This window comes from Lissotriton helveticus, chromosome 1_1 (assembly GCF_964261635.1).
Source record: "Lissotriton helveticus chromosome 1_1, aLisHel1.1, whole genome shotgun sequence".
In the NCBI taxonomy this organism is placed as follows: Eukaryota; Metazoa; Chordata; class Amphibia; order Caudata; family Salamandridae; genus Lissotriton; species Lissotriton helveticus.
The window spans coordinates 1845614781-1845638052 of record NC_136057.1 but is presented as its reverse complement, the minus strand read 5'-3'; positions in this window follow the sequence as shown (position 1 = coordinate 1845638052).

The following is a 23272-nucleotide window of genomic DNA, read 5'->3' as shown; positions in this document are numbered from 1 at the left end:
CGCCTAGCAGATTTGGGGTTCCCATGAGAGAATACACAGAATACAATAGAAACATTTCATTGTATCAATTTCAAAACAGTCGACTCCATCTTGCTGGGTCAGAGGTTGCTTTCACATGAGCATCTTGACTATGGCTGCCAGCTGGCTGAGTTCCACTGCTCAAGGCTACCTTCTCCCTGCCTGCGCGACATGCGCAGTAGGGACTTTCAAGATGGTTCTCGTCTCATCCAGACCCCCCAATATCGCGGTACATGTAAAGTAAGCGAAAACAAATTAATACATAGAATATAAATGAATTCATATGTGTGTCATGAAGAGCTACCTTATTTCTTACCTATAAAAATATACTATGCAATTACGGGTTAGCGCAACAAACAATAACACGAGAGCATCTACGCAAGCTTCACCACCTTAAGACACATACAGCCATTTTAAAGGCAAGTACGCATGCGCACATTTTCCCACCAGAACTGCAACTACGTCACGTCACGGGAGTGTGACCAACGCATGCGCAGTAGAAAATCCCCAAGCGGCGGCCATTTTATAGACAAGGGTTATTCGTATTAGTAAAACACATAGGCAAGCATCACTAACATACACGCACACCCAAAATAATAGAAAATTAGTAAGACACACAAGTTGAATTATTGTGTTATATGTTATTCGAGGTTCATGAATTCAAGCAAGTCACGTAATATGTGAAATCTTGCTTCATCAACCCTATGGCCTTAATTTTATTGGATGCCGAAAAGGCTTTTGACAGGGTCCCTGGCCCATTTTATGGGCTTCCATGAAGCTTTATGGGATTACGGAGGGCTTTATTTGGGTCATTAAAAGTATGTATCAAGACCCAATCGCCAAGCTAGCACTGATGAGAACACATTTGGGGGAGATTGATATATAGGGCGGGGCACTAGACAAGGGTGCCCCTGCTCTCCCTTGTTATTTGCAATTTACATTGACCCGTTAATTAGATTAATACAAGAGAGCCAGGCAGTATTACCAGTTTCTGCCCGAGGAGGAGAGGAAAAAATTCTAGGCTATGCTGACGATTTAGCGATAGTCACGTCGGCTCCACAGCAGACTTTGGAGGAGTTAGGTGTGTTAACATCTCGATTTGGTAAAGTCTCCGGCTATCATATGAATGAAAGTAAAACCCAAATAGTCAATAATGAAAAAGTGGATCTCGTTGATCAACGGATTGTAGCAAATGCAAGGTATTTAGGGGTCGAGATAAGTTCCACCCCAACTGCTATTGTAGAATTAAATCTTGCGCCCTTATTAGTCAAAATGAAATCTGATACCAAGAGGATGAGAAATCTTTATCTGACGCTTATGGGTCGAAGCAACGTTATTAAAATGATTTTTTTGCTCAAGATATTATATTATTTTAGAGCCACCCCCCTGGAGTTTAATGAGCTATGGTTTCAGAAATTTGATCAGGCCGTCTCGTGGTTTCTATGGGCGGGGCAGCGCCCAAGACGGGCATTAAGCTTTATGACGCTACCCAGAGATCGGGGGGGCTGGTCTGTCCCCAATTTCCAGACTTATTACTGGGCCACTACCTTGAAGTATTCAGGCGAGTTGATAAATGGATACAATCCGGACAATCCTGAAAACTCTATCTTCTAACTTATCTGCGGGAGAGAAGCCAGGGGCCTTTTATTACGGCAGATTGGCTTCGCTTACTATAAGAGGGTTACGTTTAAGGTTCTGATAGGAGTCTATAAAGTTCGGACTGCTGTTAGGAAAAGGTTTGGAATTGGCCGGTTCCATAGGTATTCCCCTCTTGCCGATAATAATGCTATATGCTATTATTATTTTAGTAGATGGGGGATAGAGGGAGTTATTGTATAGGGGATCTTCTTTCTGGCGATAACCTACTTTCTTTTGATGCTCTCAAAGACAGATTTGGCATAGGGAATAAGGATTTTTTTTAATTCCTACAAATTCGTGATTTCTTTGAGAAAAAATGCCAGAACCGGAATCGAATCCCACTTGATTTGCGTAAAGGTAATCCACCGCAAACCGCTGCCATCTACAAAGCCATTACCGAAAAATGGGGGATGATGTTCCTAAGCATTTCGATAGATGGAAAACAGTGCTACAGGCTGGGCAGGGGGATTGTGAGGACTCTCTGTTCTTCAGTCAAACATCATGTATATCTGCAAATCTACAAGTGTTTCAAGACCTGGTGTAATCTGTATGTGACTCCCGCTCGTATACACAGATGGGGGGTAGTACCGGTATACACTGCCCTCGCTGTGGTGTGGTGGCCGCCGATAGCACACACATGTTCGCTACCTGTCCGGGTCTCTCCCAAATATTACCTAAAATTGAACAAAGGCTGGAGGCTATACTGGGTCACATGGTGACACTTACCCCGCAGGCAATAATGCTGGGATTTCTAACCAAGCGATGGATGAAAATCATAGAAAATTGGTGTTTATCGCTATGGCAGTTTAACATTTATGCTTGGCCACGGCATGGCTTGATGCAGTTCCGCCGACAGAATATGCTTGGTTTAATAAATTTCTATCTATATATAATTGGGAGATAGCGGTGGTGAGGAGGAAGGGAAGACGTGCTAGAGAGAAAGGAGAGAAGCTCTGGCTGCCTCTGACTAATTGACTTAATAGCTCGGTATGAAATATTTTGTTGTTGTGATATATCTATGTATATTTTCCTTGTAATTCCTTTCTCTTGTGTCCTTTGATTTTGGTTCTGCTTGAAGATGGATCCACCTGGGTGGGGGGGGGGGGGCGAAAATATCGGAAAAAACACTTGGGGTATCAGCCACAGCCTTTGTTTTTTGTCTGTTGTCTATGAATTATGCCTGTTTACTTTTTGTGGTCTAACACCCCAATAAAACAAAAAAAAAAGGAAAATTACATTATGAGCGTGCCTTCGTTGGTTCTGAAATGTACATAATGTATCTTTATGCTTGTTGAAGTCAGTCCCTCTGCAGCACTCGGCGACTGGGCAGACTGGGCTCCACTCTAAGTGTACCTGAATAAATAGATATTGGTTTGTATTCTCTACTGTGTGACCAACTCTTCATTTAGTATGGAAGGCTGAGAGGTGGTCCTGAGTGACCCGGGTGACCCAAATCGAGCCACTTCCTTCGATGATACCACCAAATTTAGTCATATTTCCCTTTTCTTGCGGACACAATTATCGTGTCAATGGTGAGCTCTCATGCACCCAAGTGGCACCCTTAGAGGGTGCCCACCAAGATACCGAGTTCCCCTATGCCTTGGCTGGCTTGCTTAGCCGTTTGCTGCCAAAATGTGTAGGACCGACCACATAAAAGGGTGTCGGAGATTAGAGAAGTTCACTGCAAAAGGTGAATATGGTGTACTAATCCCCAGCAGTAGGCAGGCACAAACTGCACTTTCATGACCCAAAGAAGGAATATCCACCGGACTCCATTGAGGACCAGCCCAAAAGTAACTGGCCAGGTGCCTTCGGAAAAGTGTAGTCCTGAACCTCAGCGAGTCTCATCCCTCTACAGTTTTTTTAGTGGTCTTGCTGACTACTGACTACTTTACTCAATACTCAAAAAAGAGGGGAATCCTTGGCTCCATCAACCTTCTACTTCTTTGGCGCAGTTGTCGAGTACTTGCATCCCAAATCTGTTTGCGTTAGCACGCCTGGCAAAGTCAGCTCCCGTTCAGCACCACGGCTAGGCAAGGATACCACTACACCCAATACGCCCAAACTAGGTAGAGCTGTTTGGCCTGGTGATTCCTGGTCAAGGCCCCCTCCAAGATTCACCCCCAAGGGGCTCCTGTGAACTCGACCTGCAAATATCATTTTGCTATGTACTGCTTCTCAGCACCCGCAGGTCCCGTTTAGCACCAAGAACAGCTAGGTCCACCTCTACACCCGGACTCCTTGGGCAAGGTAAAAGTGTTCTGGCTGTCGAAGCTTGGTCTTTGGACCCGCAAAACCTTAACTCCAAGTGGGTTCCATAGATCTCAACCCGTAAGTGACCGAGTGTTAACTTCTGTTCTTTTCATTGACCGCAATGACGAAGTTTGAAAGGTCGGAAATTTATTGATTTTACTATCATTGTAAATTCTATAACTCTGGTTATATGAATGGTACATACTTCATTCTGGTGTTTAAAATAATATAAAAATAGGCTCTATTTTAAAAGATTGTTGTCAGATTTCTTTTGAGTCGTGTCAATTACTTATCATCAATGTTGGTTCTGTAAAATGATTTACAAATGCCCCTCTAAGTAAGCCTGTCTGCTCTTTGCCACTCTACTAGGACTGAGAGAGGGATTACTAGTGTGGATCAGAGGTCCATTTTCGGGTATTGTGTTAATATTACATGGTAAGGGTTCCCGGTCATACCACAGAATATTACCACCTTGCTACACAGAGATTCTGGGATGGGTTGATCTCAACATGACAAGCGAAAGCGGAGGTAACATCTTGAATTACTCTGGATAGTTTCTTCAGGAGTCACCAACGTGACACTCTTAGTACCCGAAGTCGATTCCATTTGAATCTCCCTCGTGTTGAAAGGATTATGTCTTTTCTGCATCCTTTTCCCTGTGTCCCTAATGGGCAGATCCATTAGCGAGACCTCAGACTCGCACTCACTTGTCTGGTCATCTACGATTAAGGGTTCTGGTCTTGGCGGCGCTATAACTGGGGTAATAACTGGAGTTTTTGGACTCCCTTGTCGGTCCCCATATAACGGAACCACTGGTCCAATAGTTACTCAGCTCTCTGTTGAGCTAGAGCCTCTCGCTCTCTTTCCTGCAGTAGTCTATCCAGGCTTATTTCAGGCACTATTTGCGGAGTCAATGTTGGGGCAGTTGGGTGCGTCATACTAGGTCCTTCACCATAATTAGGTCTTGGGAACAGACTTCCTGTGCCTAGGGATCTTGGTTCTTCCTCATACGGAGGTTGTAAGAACGGCATTCCTGAACTTGAGGGTCTCGCCCCACCATCGTAGGGAATTCTAGACCAAAAGTCTCGTTCACGTGAGTATCTCGCCTCTCCACTAGCGGGTATTCTTGGGTAAATATCTCTCGTATCTACGGGTCCTAAATTCTCGGCATAGGGAGGTATTTGGCAACCCCCTCCTACACTTGCAGATCTGGCCTCATCCTGGAGAGGAGGTCTTCGAGAATTATCCCCTTCACTGGAAGGTCTATTTCTTTCATTGTAAGGAGGCGGACTTCTCATAAACAGGTCATCTAATAATTCATCATCCGACTCTCCAATGGGCACCCAATGTTTACACTTTTCTGTTTTCTTTTCCCCCCCAGGAGGACCACCCACTGGCATCATTGGAAAGATTCCTTCTACAATCATATTCTGTCTCCATTGTTTCATCTTTTTGTCTCGGGTCTCTTGTTTCAGTTTCGGATACCATTTTGTTAAACCTTTATCCATGCGGGGCTTGTCTCTCTCAAAAGCCTCAATCTCCCATTCCTCTAATGCTTCGTACTGCGTTAATCTAGGTCTGGGATGTAAATCATTCATTCGGGTTCTTAAATTAAATAGAATCCTGCTATTAAATGTACCGTCTAATGGAAAAGCCAAAATTCCGTCATCCTTGGTGTATTCCACCCAGTTTTCCAACCATACACACGAGTGATACCCTTTATCGAACATCATGAAAGATGCGGTAGTATTCGGTGGCGGTATGACAACACCTTCTCTGGTTCTAATCGGTTTGTCCTTTTTGAAATAATTCTTTACCTTATTTACAAGAGACAATTTTCTCTTATTTCCGTACATAATGTCTGTCTTATGACCTTTCCACTGATCGTTCTTAAACCCCATACACCGAGGATCAGGTCTGGTATGCGGTCTATACGAATGCCACATATGATTCCTACGAGTGACTTTTGTTTACAAAATCACTCCCAATCCAAGTGCGTCTTTTATTTTCGTGCAACCAATGAAATGCACGGTTTCAAATAATTTCGACCAATGGGTGCGCGGCCTTTTCGCGAGACAGTTCTCACGCTTCGGCACTCACCCCTCCTTTACAATTCCGGCTCCGCTACACACCCACTGCGTCTACCAATCCCAGCGCGGTACGGAGTGACGTCAGAGCAGCCTCGCAACTGACTCCCTCCTTCACAAGGTAACGGAAACTTTCTTTCTTTCTAAAGTGCTAGTGCTTGGTTATTTAACAACGAATACACATTCACTACTGTACTCAAGTGTCTAGACAGTAAAGAATCTGTTCACTGCAAGTAAACTACTTCCATTTACTTTTCACACACTACGGATAGATCTCTTCTGCCTACCCTTCACTCAAGCATTAAGGAACCTGCTACTTCTTTGACTCATCCACTTCTTTTCGGGATATATACTAAGTCTAAAGTTTCACCAGCGAACCCCTTTGCTATCACCCAAGCTCCGATGAACCTGCTACTCCTTCCGGTGCGACCCTTACTAGGTTATATCACAATAGAAGTTTTGCCAGTAAACTCGTTGCTATCATTTATTCAACTATTCATTCAGAAAACCCTAGTTAGTGCTTCCAGTTCTACCTAACCTGCACCAACTTTCCTTAAGTCAGTGACCTCAAAGCAAGTGGATTCTCTTCACCACTCGCTATTCAATTCCCCGGGGATTCCCAACAAACATGTAACAGTAATTAAGGAATGGGTTAATACATGTATCAGTACAATATTAGGAAAACAATTTTAAAACATTTCATAATTTTTCCAGCAAACATTTCACGTGAGTGATCAATTCACATGAATTGCTTACTCTTGTAGCAGCATCAACGTTTGTTCTAGCAGCAATAATTTCTCAACTAGCAGCATCCAACTTGTCTAGCTTTACTAGTCCTACCTAACTTTAACTAGTCCCTAACCATTACTTCTGCTACCAGAAAATTACTGATAGAGATCGTAGGTCACCCGACCAACAATTTCACCATATAGTTTTCGGGCCCATAAATTTTAATTCACCATATACATTAATCAGGCGACCTTACAAATCTCCACCAGCAACCCTGAGTCCTTCCTATTTAATTCTAGTGTACCCGACTTACCAATCCACCGTTACGGGTACCTATGACCACAATGGATCAGGGAGCTAGCTGTGAAAGAAGGTAGGCAAAATACAATCCCAACGATATAGTACTTCGGCATTAAATGATCACAGACAACTGGAAGTTTTAAAGGTTTTATCTAGAAATCAGTTTCGGAAATCATTAAGTTTACAGTCAAAAGGCAATCGATAATCAAGATAACGAAAATCACATAACTATAGAGAAAAAATATATGGGCAATCATTTAAGTTGTAAATTAGTGAGACAGGGAAACACGCTAAGTAGAATTCAAATGAAACTCAAGAATAGACATCTATAAATGGGCAAGCTTATTCACATACTAGACTTATACTATGGGGACGTGCTTCATGAGAATGATTTGAAAATTTGGAATCCTATACATCTATAGGAAGGGTGAGAAGTGGAACACGCTATAATTATAACATCATTACTTCAAAAATAGATTGCAGAAGAAATTGCAAACCACATTTATAATTCGTAACCAGTATAGAGTGAATGTGCTCTAAAAGGTAGGGTAACATAGGAACATGCTATGAAAATAAAAATGCGATGTCTTTTCATATAGTAGATTGCGGATAGCATGGAAATTAACGTGTGCAAAGGTATGTCTTTATTAAAGCAAAGACAGAAAAATAGAAGGTGCAGTATAGAGTTCTCAGCAATATATTTACCTAGAATGGTGTGAAAACCAACCCTGGCCACGGATTAGTCAAGGACAGGAAATACCCCACGGAAGGACAGTCATCAATGGGACAGCAGGTGCAGAATGGACACCCCAGGACAGGACAGGAAAACCAAATTAGGATCAGGACAGGACCACCAAGGCACGACCAGCACCCGCAGTTTGGAAGCAACGCCTGCGCTCCACCCTCTCTGCAGCTATCAGTCAGAACCCCGATTGGGTTAGCGAACTCCCCAGCAAAGTGCTCCGCCAGCACTTAAGGTTTAGTAAAACCTTTGAGTCTATGATCAAATTCGGACAGAGTGCTCCGCAGCGCTCTGTATTCAGTCACCTATTGAGTGCGTTGGGTCAGTGACAGGTCAGCTATTCAGACAAGTCGGACAAATTCTCTAGCTAAACCTAGGCTAGTTATACTGTTTTTGGGTCAGTGTACCACCCCCCAATGTTGCAAAGTGTCAGAATCCCCAATTTCGATTGGTCCCCAAGTAGGATAGGTTAACACATCAATCAGAACAAACTTCTACAAGTCTCAATTTGCATGATATGGAACCGCCTAGCAGATTTGGGGTTCCCATGAGAGAATAAACAGAATACAATAGAAAAATTTCATTGTATCAATTTCAGAACAGTCGACTCCATCTTGCTGGGTCAGAGGTTGCTTTCACATGAGCATCTTGACTATGGCTGCCAGCTGGCTGAGTTCCACTGCTCAAGGCTACCTTCTCCCTGCCTGCGCGACATGCGCAGTAGGGACTTTCAAGATGGTTCTCGTCTCATCCAGACCCCCCAATATCGCGGTACATGTAAAGTAAGCGAAAACAAATTAATACATAGAATATAAATGAATTCATATGTGTGTCATGAAGAGCTACCTTATTTCTTACCTATAAAAATATACTATGCAATTACGGGTTAGCGCAACAAACAATAACACGAGAGCATCTGCGCAAGCTTCACCACCTTAAGACACATACAGCCATTTTAAAGGCAAGTACGCATGCGCACATTTTCCCACCAGAACTGCAACTACGTCACGTCACGGGAGTGTGACCAACGCATGCGCAGTAGAAAATCCCCAAGCGGCGGCCATTTTATAGACAAGGGTTATTCGTATTAGTAAAACACATAGGCAAGCATCACTAACATACACGCACACCCAAAATAATAGAAAATTAGTAAGACACACAAGTTGAATTATTGTGTTATATGTTATTCGAGGTTCATGAATTCAAGCAAGTCACGTAATATGTGAAATCTTGCTTCATCAACCCTATGGCCTTAATTTTATTGGATGCCGAAAAGGCTTTTGACAGGGTCTCCTGGCCCATTTTATGGGCTTCCATGAAGCTTTATGGGATTACGGAGGGCTTTATTTGGGTCATTAAAAGTATGTATCAAGACCCAATCGCCAAGCTAGCACTGATGAGAACACATTCGGGGGAGATTGATATATAGGGCGGGGCACTAGACAAGTGTGCCCCTGCTCTCCCTTGTTATTTGCAATTTACATTGACCCGTTAATTAGATTAATACAAGAGAGCCAGGCAGTATTACCAGTTTCTGCCCGAGGAGGAGAGGAAAAAAATTCTAGGCTATGCTGACGATTTAGCGATAGTCACGTCGGCTCCACAGCAGACTTTGGAGGAGTTAGGTGTGTTAACATCTCGATTTGGTAAAGTCTCCGGCTATCATATGAATGAAAGTAAAACCCAAATAGTCATTAATGAAAAAGTGGATCTCGTTGATCGACGGATTGTAGCAAATGCAAGGTATTTAGGGGTCGAGATGAGTTCCACCCCAACTGCTATTGTAGAATTAAATCTTGCGCCCTTATTAGTCAAAATGAAATCTGATACCAAGAGGATGAGAAATCTTTATCTGACGCTTATGGGTCGAAGCAACGTTATTAAAATGATTTTTTTGCTCAAGATATTATATTATTTTAGAGCCATCCCCCTGGAGTTTAATGAGCTATGGTTTCAGAAATTTGATCAGGCCGTCTCGTGGTTTCTATGGGCGGGGCAGCGCCCAAGACGGGCATTAAGCTTTATGACGCTACCCAGAGATCGGGGGGGCTGGTCTGTCCCCAATTTCCAGACTTATTACTGGGCCACTACCTTGAAGTATTCAGGCGAGTTGATAAATGGATACAATCCGGACAATCCTGAAAACTCTATCTTCTAACTTATCTGCGGGAGAGAAGCCGGGGCCTTTTATTACGGCAGATTGGCTTCGCTTACTATAAGAGGGTTACGTTTAAGGTTCTGTTAGGAGTCTATAAAGTTCGGACTGCTGTTAGGAAAAGGTTTGGAATTGGCCGGTTCCATAGGTATTCCCCTCTTGCCGATAATAATGCTATATGCTATTATTATTTTAGTAGATGGGGGATAGAGGGAGTTATTGTATAGGGGATCTTCTTTCTGGCGATAACCTACTTTCTTTTGATGCTCTCAAAGACAGATTTGGCATAGGGAATAAGGATTTTTTTCTAATTCCTACAAATTCGTGATTTCTTTGAGAAAAAATGCCAGAACCGGAATCGAATCCCACTTGATTTGCGTAAAGGTAATCCACCGCAAACCGCTGCCATCTACAAAGCCATTACGGAAAAATGGGGGATGATGTTCCTAAGCATTTCGATAGATGGCAAACAGTGCTACAGGCTGGGCAGGGGGATTGTGAGGACTCTCTGTTCTTCAGTCAAACATCATGTATATCTGCAAATCTACAAGTGTTTCAAGACCTGGTGTAATCTGTATGTAACTCCCGCTCGTATACACAGATGGGGGGTAGTACCGGTATACACTGCCCTCGCTGTGGTGTGGTGGCCGCCGATAGCACACACATGTTCGCTACTTGTCCGGGTCTCTCCCAAATATTACCTAAAATTGAACAAAGGCTGGGGGCTATACTGGGTCACATGGTGACACTTACCCCGCAGGCAATAATGTTGAGAATTTCTAACCAAGCGATGGATGAAAATCATAGAAAATTGGTGTTTATCGCTATGGCAGTTTAACATTTATGCTTGGCCACGGCATGGGTTGATGCAGTTCCGCCGACAGAATATGCTTGGTTTAATACATTTCTATCTATATATAATTGGGAGATAGCGGTGGTGAGGAGGAAGGGAAGACGTGCTAGAGAGAAAGGAGAGAAGCTCTGGCTGCCTCTGACTAATTGGCTTAATAGCTTGGTATGAAATATTTTGTTGTTGTGATATATCTATGTATATTTTCCTTGTAATTCCTTTCTCTTGGGTCCTTTGATTTTGGTTCTGCTTGAAGATGGATCCACCTGGGTGGGGGGGGGGGGGGGGAAATATCGGAAAAAACACTTGGGGTATCAGCCACAGCCTTTGTTTTTTGTCTGTTGTCTATGAATTATGCCTGTTTACTTTTTGTGGTCTGACACCACAATAAAACAAAAAAAAAAGGAAAATTACATTATGAGCGTGCCTTCGTTGGTTCTGAAATGTACATAATGTATCTTTATGCTTGTTGAAGTCAGTCCCTCTGCAGCACTCGACGACTGGGCAGACTGGGCTCCACTCTAAGTGTACCTGAATAAATAGATATTGGTTTGTATTCTCTACTGTGTGACCAACTCTTCATTTAGTATGGAAGGCTGAGAGGTGGTCCTGAGTGACCCGGGTGACCCAAATCGAGCCACTTCCTTCGATGATACCACCAAATTTAGTCATATTTCCCTTTTCTTGCGGACACAATTATCGTGTCAATGGTGAGCTCTCATGCACCCAAGTGGCACCCTTAGAGGGTGCCCACCAAGATACCGAGTTCCCCTATGCCTTGGCTGGCTTGCTTAGCCGTTTGCTGCCAAAGTGTGTAGGACCGACCACATAAAAGGGTGTCGGAGATTAGAGAAGTTCACTGCAAAAGGTGAATATGGTGCACATTTTGTTTGTTAAAAATACTCTCACCCACAAATTGTGACATGTTTCACCATTGGGCCTGCTGTAACATACCTGCGCAGACCAATGCCTGGGAGGGAGCATAAAGGTGGGGGAAGACAATACAAACAAATAATATCAGGGATCAACAAAATATGCTGCGATCTAATTTAAAACTGGTTTGAGAATATCATCTTTTTATTTTATACTGGATTTCCTGGTCAGAATGGATTAAAATATATGTAAAATAGGATGGTGGTGTAGGGGCAAATTATTTCCCCTACACCACTCCTATCTACATAGAAGTGGTGTAGGGCTAATAATTTGCCCCGATAGATAGGAGGGGTGTAGAGCTAATAATTTGCTAGTGAAAGACCCATCAGGGCTGTGAGCTTCAAAGGCTTCACCATTTCTGATAAGTAAGTGACTTGTCTCCTAGTAGAACCAAAGTCCCCCTGTGCCCCCAGGCACTCGTGTTTTGCGAGCAGACAGGAAATTAGGTACTCAGGAGGCGTGCACCTCCCAAAGTCTAGCCACATCTCTAGGGTGGGCTAGTGGGCATATACAGCCGAAGAACGCCTGTGCCATCTTGAAAAGTCCCAAGAATAGTGGGTTCTGGGTAGTTGGGTGACATACACCCACCGGATATGGTCACCTCAGGGGCGGAGTAGCTGCAGGACTAGTATCCCAATGGCTACTTGCTCTCATAACCCTAAACACCCCCTAAATCCCTGACACCAGAACTCCAGATCTGCTGTGAAGAAGAAAAAGACAAAGAAGAGACTGTGTTATCACAAGGCAGGACATCATAAAGAGGCTCGAAGTACTGCATCTGTGGCAACCCCTTGAACCCGCTGGACTACAATTACCTTCCACTTTTTCTCCTTTAGGAAGGAGCTCAAAAATTGCTTTTTACCAACTAGGGTTTCACACTTATGCTCAGGAGAAATCAGTGCCAAGGCACCTTAAGGTACACGTGCGCGTGATAAATTTCTACAACATAGAATAACATAACATAACTCATCCTGGACCAGAGACCAGTTCCAAAAGTTAAGATGTACTCTTCTGCGACCCAAAGACTTCACCAGGACTTGCAAGGACTAGATGTACTAATCCCCAGCAGTAGGCAGGCATAAACTGCACTTTCATGACCCAAAGAAGGAATATCCACCGGGCTCCATTGAGGACCAGCCCAAAAGTAACTGGCCAGGTGCCTTCGGAAAAGTGTAGTCCTGAACCTCAGCGAGTCTCAGCCCTCTACAGGTTTTTTAGTGGTCTTGCTGACTACTGACTACTTTACTCAATACTCAAAAAAGAGGGGAATCCTTGGCTCCATCAACCTTCTCCTTCTTTGGCGCAGTTGTCGAGTACTTGCATCCCAAATCTGTTTGCGTTAGCACGCCTGGCAAAGTCAGCTCCCGTTCAGCACCACGGATAGGCAAGGATACCACTACACCCAATACGCCCAAACTAGGTAGAGCTGTTTGGCCTGGTGATTCCTGGTCAAGGCCCCCTCCAAGCTTCACCCCCAAGGGGCTCCTGTGAACTCGACCTGCAAATATCATTTTGCTATGTACTGCTTCTCATCACCCGCAGGTCCCGTTTAGCACCAAGAACAGCTAGGTCCACCTCTACACCCGGACTCCTTGGGCAAGGTAAAAGTGTTCTGGCTGTCGAAGCTTGGTCTTTGGACCCGCAAAACCTCAACTCCAAGTGGGTTCCACAGATCTCAACCCGTAAGTGACCGAGTGTTAACTTCTGTTCTTTTCATTGACCGCAATGACGAAGTTTGAAAGGTCGGAAATTTATTGATTTTACTATCATTGTAAATTCTATAACTCTGGTTATATGAATGGTACATACTTCATTCTGGTGTTTAAAATAATATAAAAATAAGCTCTATTTTAAAAGATTGTTGTCAGATTTCTTTTGAGTCGTGTCAATTACTTATCATCAATGTTGGTTCTGTAAAATGATTTACACATGCCCCTCTAAGTAAGCCTGTCTGCTCTTTGCCACTCTACTAGGACTGAGAGAGGGATTACTAGTGTGGATCAGAGGTCCATTTTCGGGTATTGTGTTAATATTACATGGTAAGGGTTCCCGGTCATACCACAGAATATTACCACCTTGCTACACAGAGATTCTGGGATGGGTTGATCTCAACATGACAAGCGACAGCGGAGGTAACATCTTGAATTACTCTGGATAGTTATTTTGCCGAAGTGGGAGCACCAACAATATTTAGTCAGTAGCAGATTTGTTTTGTTTGGGTTCGACTTTGTTTATGTTCGATGTTTTCTCCATTATAGCATGCTGTTGAGGTGGATGGTTGGATAAAGGACAATAGAACAATGATCCAGATCTATGAAGTGTCCTCTTGGGCTAATTAGGATATGCCAGTGAGCATCTCCAGTTTTCACCAGTTGTCGTATACTGTAAAAAAAAAATAACTTGCACTATAGCTGATCTTAAATATCTTGTACATTATGAAGATGCTTCTGCAGATATGGAATTCAAAAATTGCCCAATTATGGTAGGAAGAATGCAAAGAATGCCTACATATTTTCAGACCATGTAGAAGGTATTTCTACACATGGAAAAATGCTTTCTCTGTTGGAAACAAAAAAATGTCAAAATGTGCAAGTACACATTTCCCCTAACCCTAAGCCTGCAGATTATTGTGCCTGAAGTCACTCAACAGGAGTTCAAAGGCCCACATGCATAGATATAGAAATGTATGTTTTTTGTCTAACTCTGTAAGATTTTTAAAAATAAAAAAAACAAGTAAAGGATGCAAGTCGTGAGCATAAACCTATTATACAGAAGTTTTCCCATTTTTGAAAATTTGTTTTGATTACAACAACTGAAAGAATCTTGCACTGCATGTGCATATCATCACTGAACATAGCTGCCACAAACATATTTTCCGCTGCATAAGGTTACAATTTCCAGCAACAAGCCTAATCCCTAAGAAATACTCTAAAAATACCGATTTCGAGTTACTCTAGATCAGTCTATGTTTCCTTCTCCAAAAACCTTTCAATAGTTGTGTAATTTTCTGTCTGTCTCATTTGCTTTAGATCCGGGGAATCCAGCTTGGTCTGTAAGGGCCCGATATAAGCGAAGCTTCACAATAGCCCTCCCTCTGTAAATGATGTACATTTATCTCGTCTGGATAGCCTGGAAATTTGGCATGGTTCTGTCCCTCCTGTGCCAAAGCTGGACATTGCACTTTAGAATCTTGATTATCACTGAGGGCCTGGTTGGGATATAAACGAAGAACAAAGTTGATGCCAAAAAGTATGGCATGTAAAACTTCAGGTCAAAGATTTTTTATGGTACAAACCCTCCGAATCAGTAAACACATTCTTTGATTCAGTGAAATGCAGGATTAGCAACCACAAAAACGCTTTTACATATATAAACCCCATTTTGCAAGTTGGAAACATAATTCTGAATTGCAAAATGGGTATACAATTATTGCTGAATTGTAATTGGAATGGTTGTGTGAGGGGCGTTCCTACAAATCGTGTGTTTGGGAAAGTCTGTATCAATGGTTTGCAACTGTAATTCCTGTTGCAAACCATTGATCAGTTCCCAAGTTGGGGCCAGAAATAATTCACAAAAGGGAGGGGTCTACACCCTTGGGAATTGTGGTGGCAGCTTCAGGGGGATGCAGGTGTCGTCCTGGGAACCATTTCCAGTTCTTACACGATTTTTCCAAAATGGAAACCTTTTATTAAAGCAGACCCCAAAATAATGCTGCTTATAAAATGTTCATGGCAATCCTCATCAGCCTAACTAAGGCCTTAGGTTCCTTGTCTTTGGAATTGCAATTAGCTTTGTATGTGTCCAATATTTAGTAGTACAACAGCATTTGCTGCTGTGTTACAACACCATGATCTGACAAAAAGTATTTTAAGAAATTCAGTGCTACAGTTGCATGTGCCATTAAACAACCAATATAAGGTACTGATTGAAAGGCGAGATTGATGATCCTAGCAGCAAAGATAAGCTCCCGATGACAGGTTGATGGATTCACCACCTGCGAGCAGTACTTTTAATCCTAATACTGGAACTTCGCTGTGATCATGTCTTGCTCACCTTACTAGAAATACTTGGACATGTCTCAGGAACAGGACGTGGCCTTTTCTGAAAGAGTGATTGTCTTGGGGAGAAGATCAGGAAATCAAAATTTGATGGACTGTGGCATGCTATTCTGTGGAGTAAAACTTAAAGAAGCTAATTTCTTCATGAATGAGAATGGGCGGCAGGCATTCAGAGGTGTGTAGAGGCTCGAAGCCATACGTTTATCATGCTACTGCACAAATATGGTTGTATGACGTTAGAAAGCATGCTTTTACCCCCGTAACAAAGCAAGTTTTTACAACAACTTGCTGTCGGGGAGCGCTGGAGTTTAGAATAGTATAATTTACTATTCCAACTCCAGTCTGTGCAACTGTAGGCGAAGGTGTTGGAGTTAAATCCAACACCTTATACCCCCTACAGCAAGCCATTTCGTTGTAATGGCATGTGTGGTTAAAGCATGCGTTGTAAAGCATGCATTGTAACTGTTGTTTCCCCACAAATATATTCAATGAAGGCAAAAATACTCTACAATAATTCCTTTGTGAAGCAACTAATAACATACAACTACCAGAAAATGTACACTGGCCGAAAATATGGCACTTCTGAGTTTACCTATTGGAATTGGAGCGGCAACCATGATGATTTACCGGTGATAAAATACAAGGGATCCTGAGCCCTAAGTGATCGCACTCTGATCTTCTGATAGTAACTGTGTCATTAGCTTGTGCTCGTTTTAGTAGCCCGTAGTTTGTACTATCAATCACTGTTTATTACCACGCCGCCATTTCACGTTCAATAAAAGTTGTTTACAAACTTATTATGCACTATGTTTGAGATCAAAGGCACTCTGCTGTCATTTTCTGTGATTTACTTAAGGACGGGGTGTTCGATGTCATTTCCTCTGAATTTTGGATTTTTGGTCAAAGTGCTTCACTGGAGGCTTAGGGTGTTTGCAATTCTTGGTAAAACAACCCTAAGAAGTGAGCAAAGGGTGCAAAAACACAGACGAAGCTATGAGAAAAGTAGAAAAATACAACGTAATGGTTAATGCAAACACACAGCCTGTGTGTGCAGGCTTTTACTGCAATTCATTTGTTTTCCTTAACCTTCTTGAAGAGTTAGTATGCAAATTTCAACCTATTTTTAAGGGTTATTTTCACTTGAGTGAAATCTATCAAGGAAGAAGGGTTATTTTTATAGCACCCAGTGACTGCCGATTGCCATGGCAACGCGAGCGATGAAATGCAATAAAGTATCCCTCTGTTATCGTAAACACAAAAGAGAACCGCTGAAAACTATAAGAAAAGCAATTATTACAAAAACAGTGGGGTATTTGAAAATCATGTGCTTCTGCTTATCAGGAAAGTTAATGCAGCCTCACAATCCTCCCCAGCCTGGGCTCTGGAGTGAGGAACATCATAGGAGCTCAGGAGTGGGAAACACCATAAGGGCTCCATTCTAACTGAGCTGGCTAGGCACATTGTGAACTTTTCAATCTCTTGTTGGGAAAGATTAAAGATAAATAAAAAATAGAAGCTATGGGTAGTATGTTAGAGAGGCATCAAGGGGCATTTTGATTATATAAGCTAGGGAAGTAAATTGATCGATGAGAAACAAACTTTCTTCTCAAACTTTGGAAGCTTTCTTTTAGAACCTAGTTGCATGCAAAATTGAAATCATATTCTTGCATTGTGTTAGACTAGAGGTGTTCAGCGTAGGCCCAGGTGGGTCTAGTCTGGGCTAGATTGTTAAAATACGTGCATAAAATACATTACATACAATGAATGCTAGAGAAAATTATTACATTATCACTGGAGATGGTGAAAATGTGGTCCGGATATCATTGACCTACGTTCAGGACCCTTTCTACAGAGCAATGAGCCGCAATGCTAAATGAAGGCTCTGTATTTTAAATGAGGTGACACCTATTCAGTCCTGCTGTAGTTTGTCAGGAGGGCATGACCCGCAGGGACATTTCAGCGAATCTCTTCATGGGTAGCACCTTTTACATGACTAAACAAAATGGGCCTGATTCACAAAGGAAAACTTACACTTTTGTGCAAGTTTACAATTCACAAAGGTATTTTACAAGTAGTATCTTTATTATTGTGGAGTCTCCACATATAGAAAGATTGTAAAGTCCTATCTTTTTATGTGCGGGGATTCTCCAGTCGTAAAGATACTACTAGTAAAATACCTTTGTGAATAGCAAACAATTGTAAACTTACACAAAAGTGTGAGTTTACTTTTGTGAAACCGGCCTAAAGAGAAGTGTGGTCTAGAGCGAATCATACGCTGTGCCACATAAACGGTTTATATTTTCGCTAAGTTTACCTTATTCAATTCTTCCTGTTGAAATTTTTCAAGGTGTACTGTGAGTGCGGAAAGCAGTGAAAACTTAATGTTAAGCTTGTCATTAGATAACCTGTTCCAAATAGCCAGGTATACAGAACAACACTGTCTAGATCTGTGACTTCCTTGGTTATGCAAAGGCTCTCTACTTTCCTCTTGTTCACAATTTTCAGCCACATCTTAGAATACCCTTATGTTAAAAAGGTCTTTCGGTGAATGATGTCACAATGCCATAATCACTCTTAAAACCAAAACATACATTATTAAAGAAAGCAAGATTCTGGCATGCCTATTTTTGGTAACTTTTGGTGATGCAGCACTTGGTGAAGCAAGTGATTTTTTTCTCTACATTATAGATCAAATCGGTGTTATAATTTCCAAACTTTAATTATGCCTCTGATATAGGTTTGTTTCATAAAGCTTCTGATTCAAGGTTCTCTATTAAGATGAAAATAATAACATTGTCAATATTACTGGACATATATTAGGATGCAAGTAACCATTCAAAATTGTGACATTATAGTTAGAAATTGTTATTAAGTGTGCAGCGTAAATCCAGGCCAGCCAAATCCATGGCAGATGTTTTCAAAATATCCACCCAAAAATACATTTACATGTAATGAATCTAAATAGAAATCCTTTACCCAGCAGTTTTCAAAACATGTGCCAACAAGCTACCGTTCTTAAATTTATGTAAGAAGTAACTGTACAGGGGCGTGACTTTTGCGCCATGCAAGATAGTGGTGGACCCGTGAGCGCCGGCATTTCGCACTAAATTTTCTGCAATTCTAAGCCATTCACAGCTCTTCAAGATCTGCTCCTGAGCATGCCGTTGGGAGCTAACTACTACGTCTGAGGATTGAACCCCTGTCCTCCTCCAATTCTGCTACATGCCACGGGCCGGGCAGTGATTATCTGTGAAGAACGCGGGCATGCGCCATTCTCTCAGTGCGCTGCTCACAGGTGCGCAACACCCATTGGAGTCAAAGGGCTTCAGCCATCCCGTCGTGTGTTTGTGGCAGCCTGGGAGGAGACAGCTTCCCGGGGACACACACATGTGCATCCGAGCAATTCACAGGTCTTTAAAAGACAATTTGCATGTTAATGAGGCCTTGCTGTTGTTTCACGCCCGCTAAGAGCCCCTGCAGCTCCACTCGGCATGTTGCTTAAAGATTCAGCCCCCCCCCCCTCTGAAGCCCCCCTCCCCCAGGAATTTTGGCTCTAGTTGTGCCTCTGGCTACTCACATCATATTTACAATACATTTCCTTGGAAGGTGTTCCTTGATGAACCAGGAGTTGTGGAATGTCCTGTTTCACATAACTACAGGCTCTTTGCTGAAATATTGAATCATGTACATCTTCTACACTTACAATCTTTTTTTTAATTCAATGAAGACTTTCCTATATTGGAGCTTTGCAGGCTTTTACTTCATTGCGGGTATCAATTTACATGCTCCCTGAGCTTGCAATTCTTGTTTATATATATTTGCTTTGTCCACGAAGAACATTTACTATAATTTGCTTCCTTCTGTGGCAATTCCCTCATGCTATTCAATGCAACTAACAGTTTTCTCATTATTAATTTCTGCTGAGTTTTTCAAGGACTGTTATGGAGTTTTTGAGATGTCTAATTCCGTTTTATGCCTCATTGTAACTGCATAACAACCATTTTTGATATATTTTTGTCTCTTTTCTGCCTTAGTATCTAAAACTTGGTTCTATTTTGACTTTATGGTCATTTCTTCATTTTATGGGCAGAAAAACATATTTTCATACTGCACACCACATTAATAGGGCTAGCGATCTACTTACACGTGGTAAAACCTCCTCTTCCATCACGAAGTCTAAGAGAGTGAAACATCATCCTCCATCACCAATTGTGTCTTCTAACAACCTAACAACTCAGCTCTTGACACCATCCTTGATGAGGTAAGGGGCTTGAAACTTTTTATGTGTGTAACTAACGAGAAGCTTCAACAGATTGAGGATCGATAGCTCATCACAGAGGGGAACATGGCTGAAATCGAGCAACGTGTTAGTTCTCTTTATGATCTGGCTACTAAAATTCCTTTGGAGTGAACGTGATGTTCCACACTATTTGCAATGCAATGTCCTCAATCCTCACAGCATCGGCAATAGGTCACGTCAGAGGGCCTCGATCCTACCACAATGGCGATGAGGCAATGTCTATGGAGATGCTCAACTGCATTGATGCATGGATTTTAGCAGGAGCAGCAGTTCCAAGGGTCCAGGACTGGATTGGCACAACTTGGCAGGGCAAAAGTCCAAGACAGCAGAGTCCAGGTGCTGTAGCAAGGTAAGTTGGAAATATTTATGTCCCTGAGACTTCAAACAGCAGGCAAGTCAACAAGCCCTTCAAGTCATTCTGGTTGTGGGGTGGAGAGATGCAGGTCCAGCCCTTCTCTTTCCCAGACAAGGAGGGCAGCAGGTCAGCATATCATAGGGTTTCCAATTTCTTCCCAATTGGAAATTACATTTCTAAAATGTAATAAGGCAATCCCAATGTTATCCTATGGGAAGGATAGGCCTGCAGTAGTGAACGACGAATTTAAGAGTTTTTCACTACCAGTGATGGAACAAGGTTGCGCATGTAAAGTGACTTGCTTGTATTCAGCCCTCTCGAAAATAATATTAATGCACTAACTGACATGTTTTGTCATATTAATATTGCATTACACGACATTTAGGTATCTAGGGGAAGCTCGACAATGTGCTTTTACTAACTATAATCCGCTTGTATTAAAATAGCTGCTGCTACGCGGGATTTTCTACTGCGCATGCGTCTGTCACACTCAAATGACATGCTTGGTGGGAAAACTTTTGCTTCTGCACACTAGAACTAAGATGGCTGTTCTGTGTCCTAACGTGCAAGAAGCTTGCATTGCTGCTTTGCTAAGCTGTTTGTTTTGCCTAACTTTTAATGCAATAGTTAAAATAAAATAATGGGAATAGAATAGAAAGAAGTGGTATACAGTGCATTCATTTTATTCTATGTCTCTAAAACTGTTTCTTTTCTATTCTTGCATGTATCGTATTTGGACCTCGCCTGTGCAAAAGAAACTCCAAGCCACTGAAGCTGTGGCATTGAAACAGTGCCAAATCTGACCTGGACTAGGAAACTATGAAAAGCGACCTCCTCACCCTGCCAAAGGGAGCTGAATTGAATAAAATGTCAAATGTCTTTTTGCTACATTCACTACCGGGCGGAATAAAAAGTACATGGGAAGATAAAGTAATGGGAGGGAACATTTAAATACATGATTGACAAGTTACCTCATATCAATATGGTGTGATGACTTCTCCTCATCTTCTGACCAATAAAATTGTGGGATTCACACATTTGCAACATTTGGGGGTGGTACACTGATCTGGAAAATAGTATAACTAGGATAGGCTTAGCTAGTTAGATTGTCTGACTTGTCAGAATAGCTGACCTGTCACTGACCCAACGTACTCAATAGGTCATCGAGAGCAGAGTTGCTGTCGGAGCACTCTGTCAGAAGATTCGATAACCCAGTCGGGGTTCTGGGAAGGAGTTCCATGACCCAATCGGGGTTTCGGCTGTTAGCTGCAGAAAGGGGTGTGACGCAGGTGTTGCACTTTAGCTGTGGGTGCCGGCCTTAGCCTGTGGAGGTTCTGTCCTGATCCAATTTGGTCCGTAACCTGTCCTGATTCTGATCTGCACCGGTTCTTTCTTGCTCGTACCTGCACTTTGGGATTCTTGTCCTTTGTCATCAGCCCGTGACCAGGGTTGGTCTTCACACCATTCTAGGTAACTATAAAGTGTGGATTTGTCATTGTACTGTTTTCCCATCTCTGCCCATCCTCTGTCTAATGCATAACGATATTTCATTCCAAATTATTGCATATGCTTGTTTCAATCTTCATTATTTAAATAAGAAATTATTGATTTCATGGTTTTCAAACTTTTAAAGTTTACTTAGATAAAAGAACTTAAACTTTTCCTCGAGTTTGTGGTTATTTTTGAAATGCTAAATGTTATTATTCAATCAATCAATCAATCATTCAATCAATCAATCAATCAATCAGTCATTTGTTCAGCGCACTACATACCCATGAGGGTCTCCAGGTGCTTGGGGGGGAGGTGGGGGCCACTACTGATCGAACAGCCAGGTCTTTAGTGTCCTACTGAAGGTCAGCAGGTCTTGGGTCTGTCGTAGGCTCAGTGGGAGTGTGTTTCATGTCTTGGCGGTGAGGTGGGAGAAGGATCTCCCGCCGGTGGTTGTTTTTCGGATGCGCGGGACATTGGCGAGTGAGAGGTCGGCGGAGCGTAACTGGCGGTCAGGGGTGTAGAAGGAGAGCCGTCTGTTGAGGTAGGGTGGGCCGGTCTTGTGGAGTGCTTTGTGTGCGTGGATGAGGAGCTTGAAGGATATTTTCTTGTTGACGGGGAGCCAGTGCAGGTTTCTCAGGTGGGGGTGATGTGGCCGTGTGGTGGTACATCGAAGATCAGTCATGCCGAGGTGTTTTGGATGAGTTGTAGTCGATAGATGAGCTTGTTAGGGGCTCCCGCGTATAGGGCGCTTCCGTAGTCGAGTCTGCTGCTGATGAGGGCCTGGGTGACTGTCTTTCTTGTATCTGTCGTGATCCATCTGTAGATCTTGTGGAGCATGCGGAGGGTGTTGAAGCAGGAGGAGGAAATGGCGTTGACTTGCTTGGTCATTGAGAGCGTTGAGTCAAGGATGATTCCTAGTTTGCGTACGTGGTCAGTGGGGGTCGGGGCTGCCCCCAGTGCTGTTGGCCACCAGGAGTTGTCCCAGGCTCATGGGTTGGAGCGGAGGATGAGGACCTCCGTCTTGTCCAAGTTCAGCTTCAGGCAGCTGATCTTCATCCAGTCAGCGACGGCCTTCATTCCTTCATGGAGGTTGGCTTTGGCGGTGATGGGGTCCTTGGTGAGGGAGAGGATCAGTTGAGTGTCGTCGGCGTGGAGATTATGTTGAGGTCGTGCTGTAGGGCGACGTGTGCAAGCGGGGCCATGTAAATGTTGAACAGTGTCGGGTTGAGGGAGGATCCTTGGGGTACGCTGCAGATGATCTCGGAGGCTTGGGAATGGAACGGGGGAAGGCGGAAGCTCTGGGTTCTGCCGGAGAGGAAGGAGGTGGTCCATTCCAGAGCCTTGTCTCGGATCCCTGCGGCGT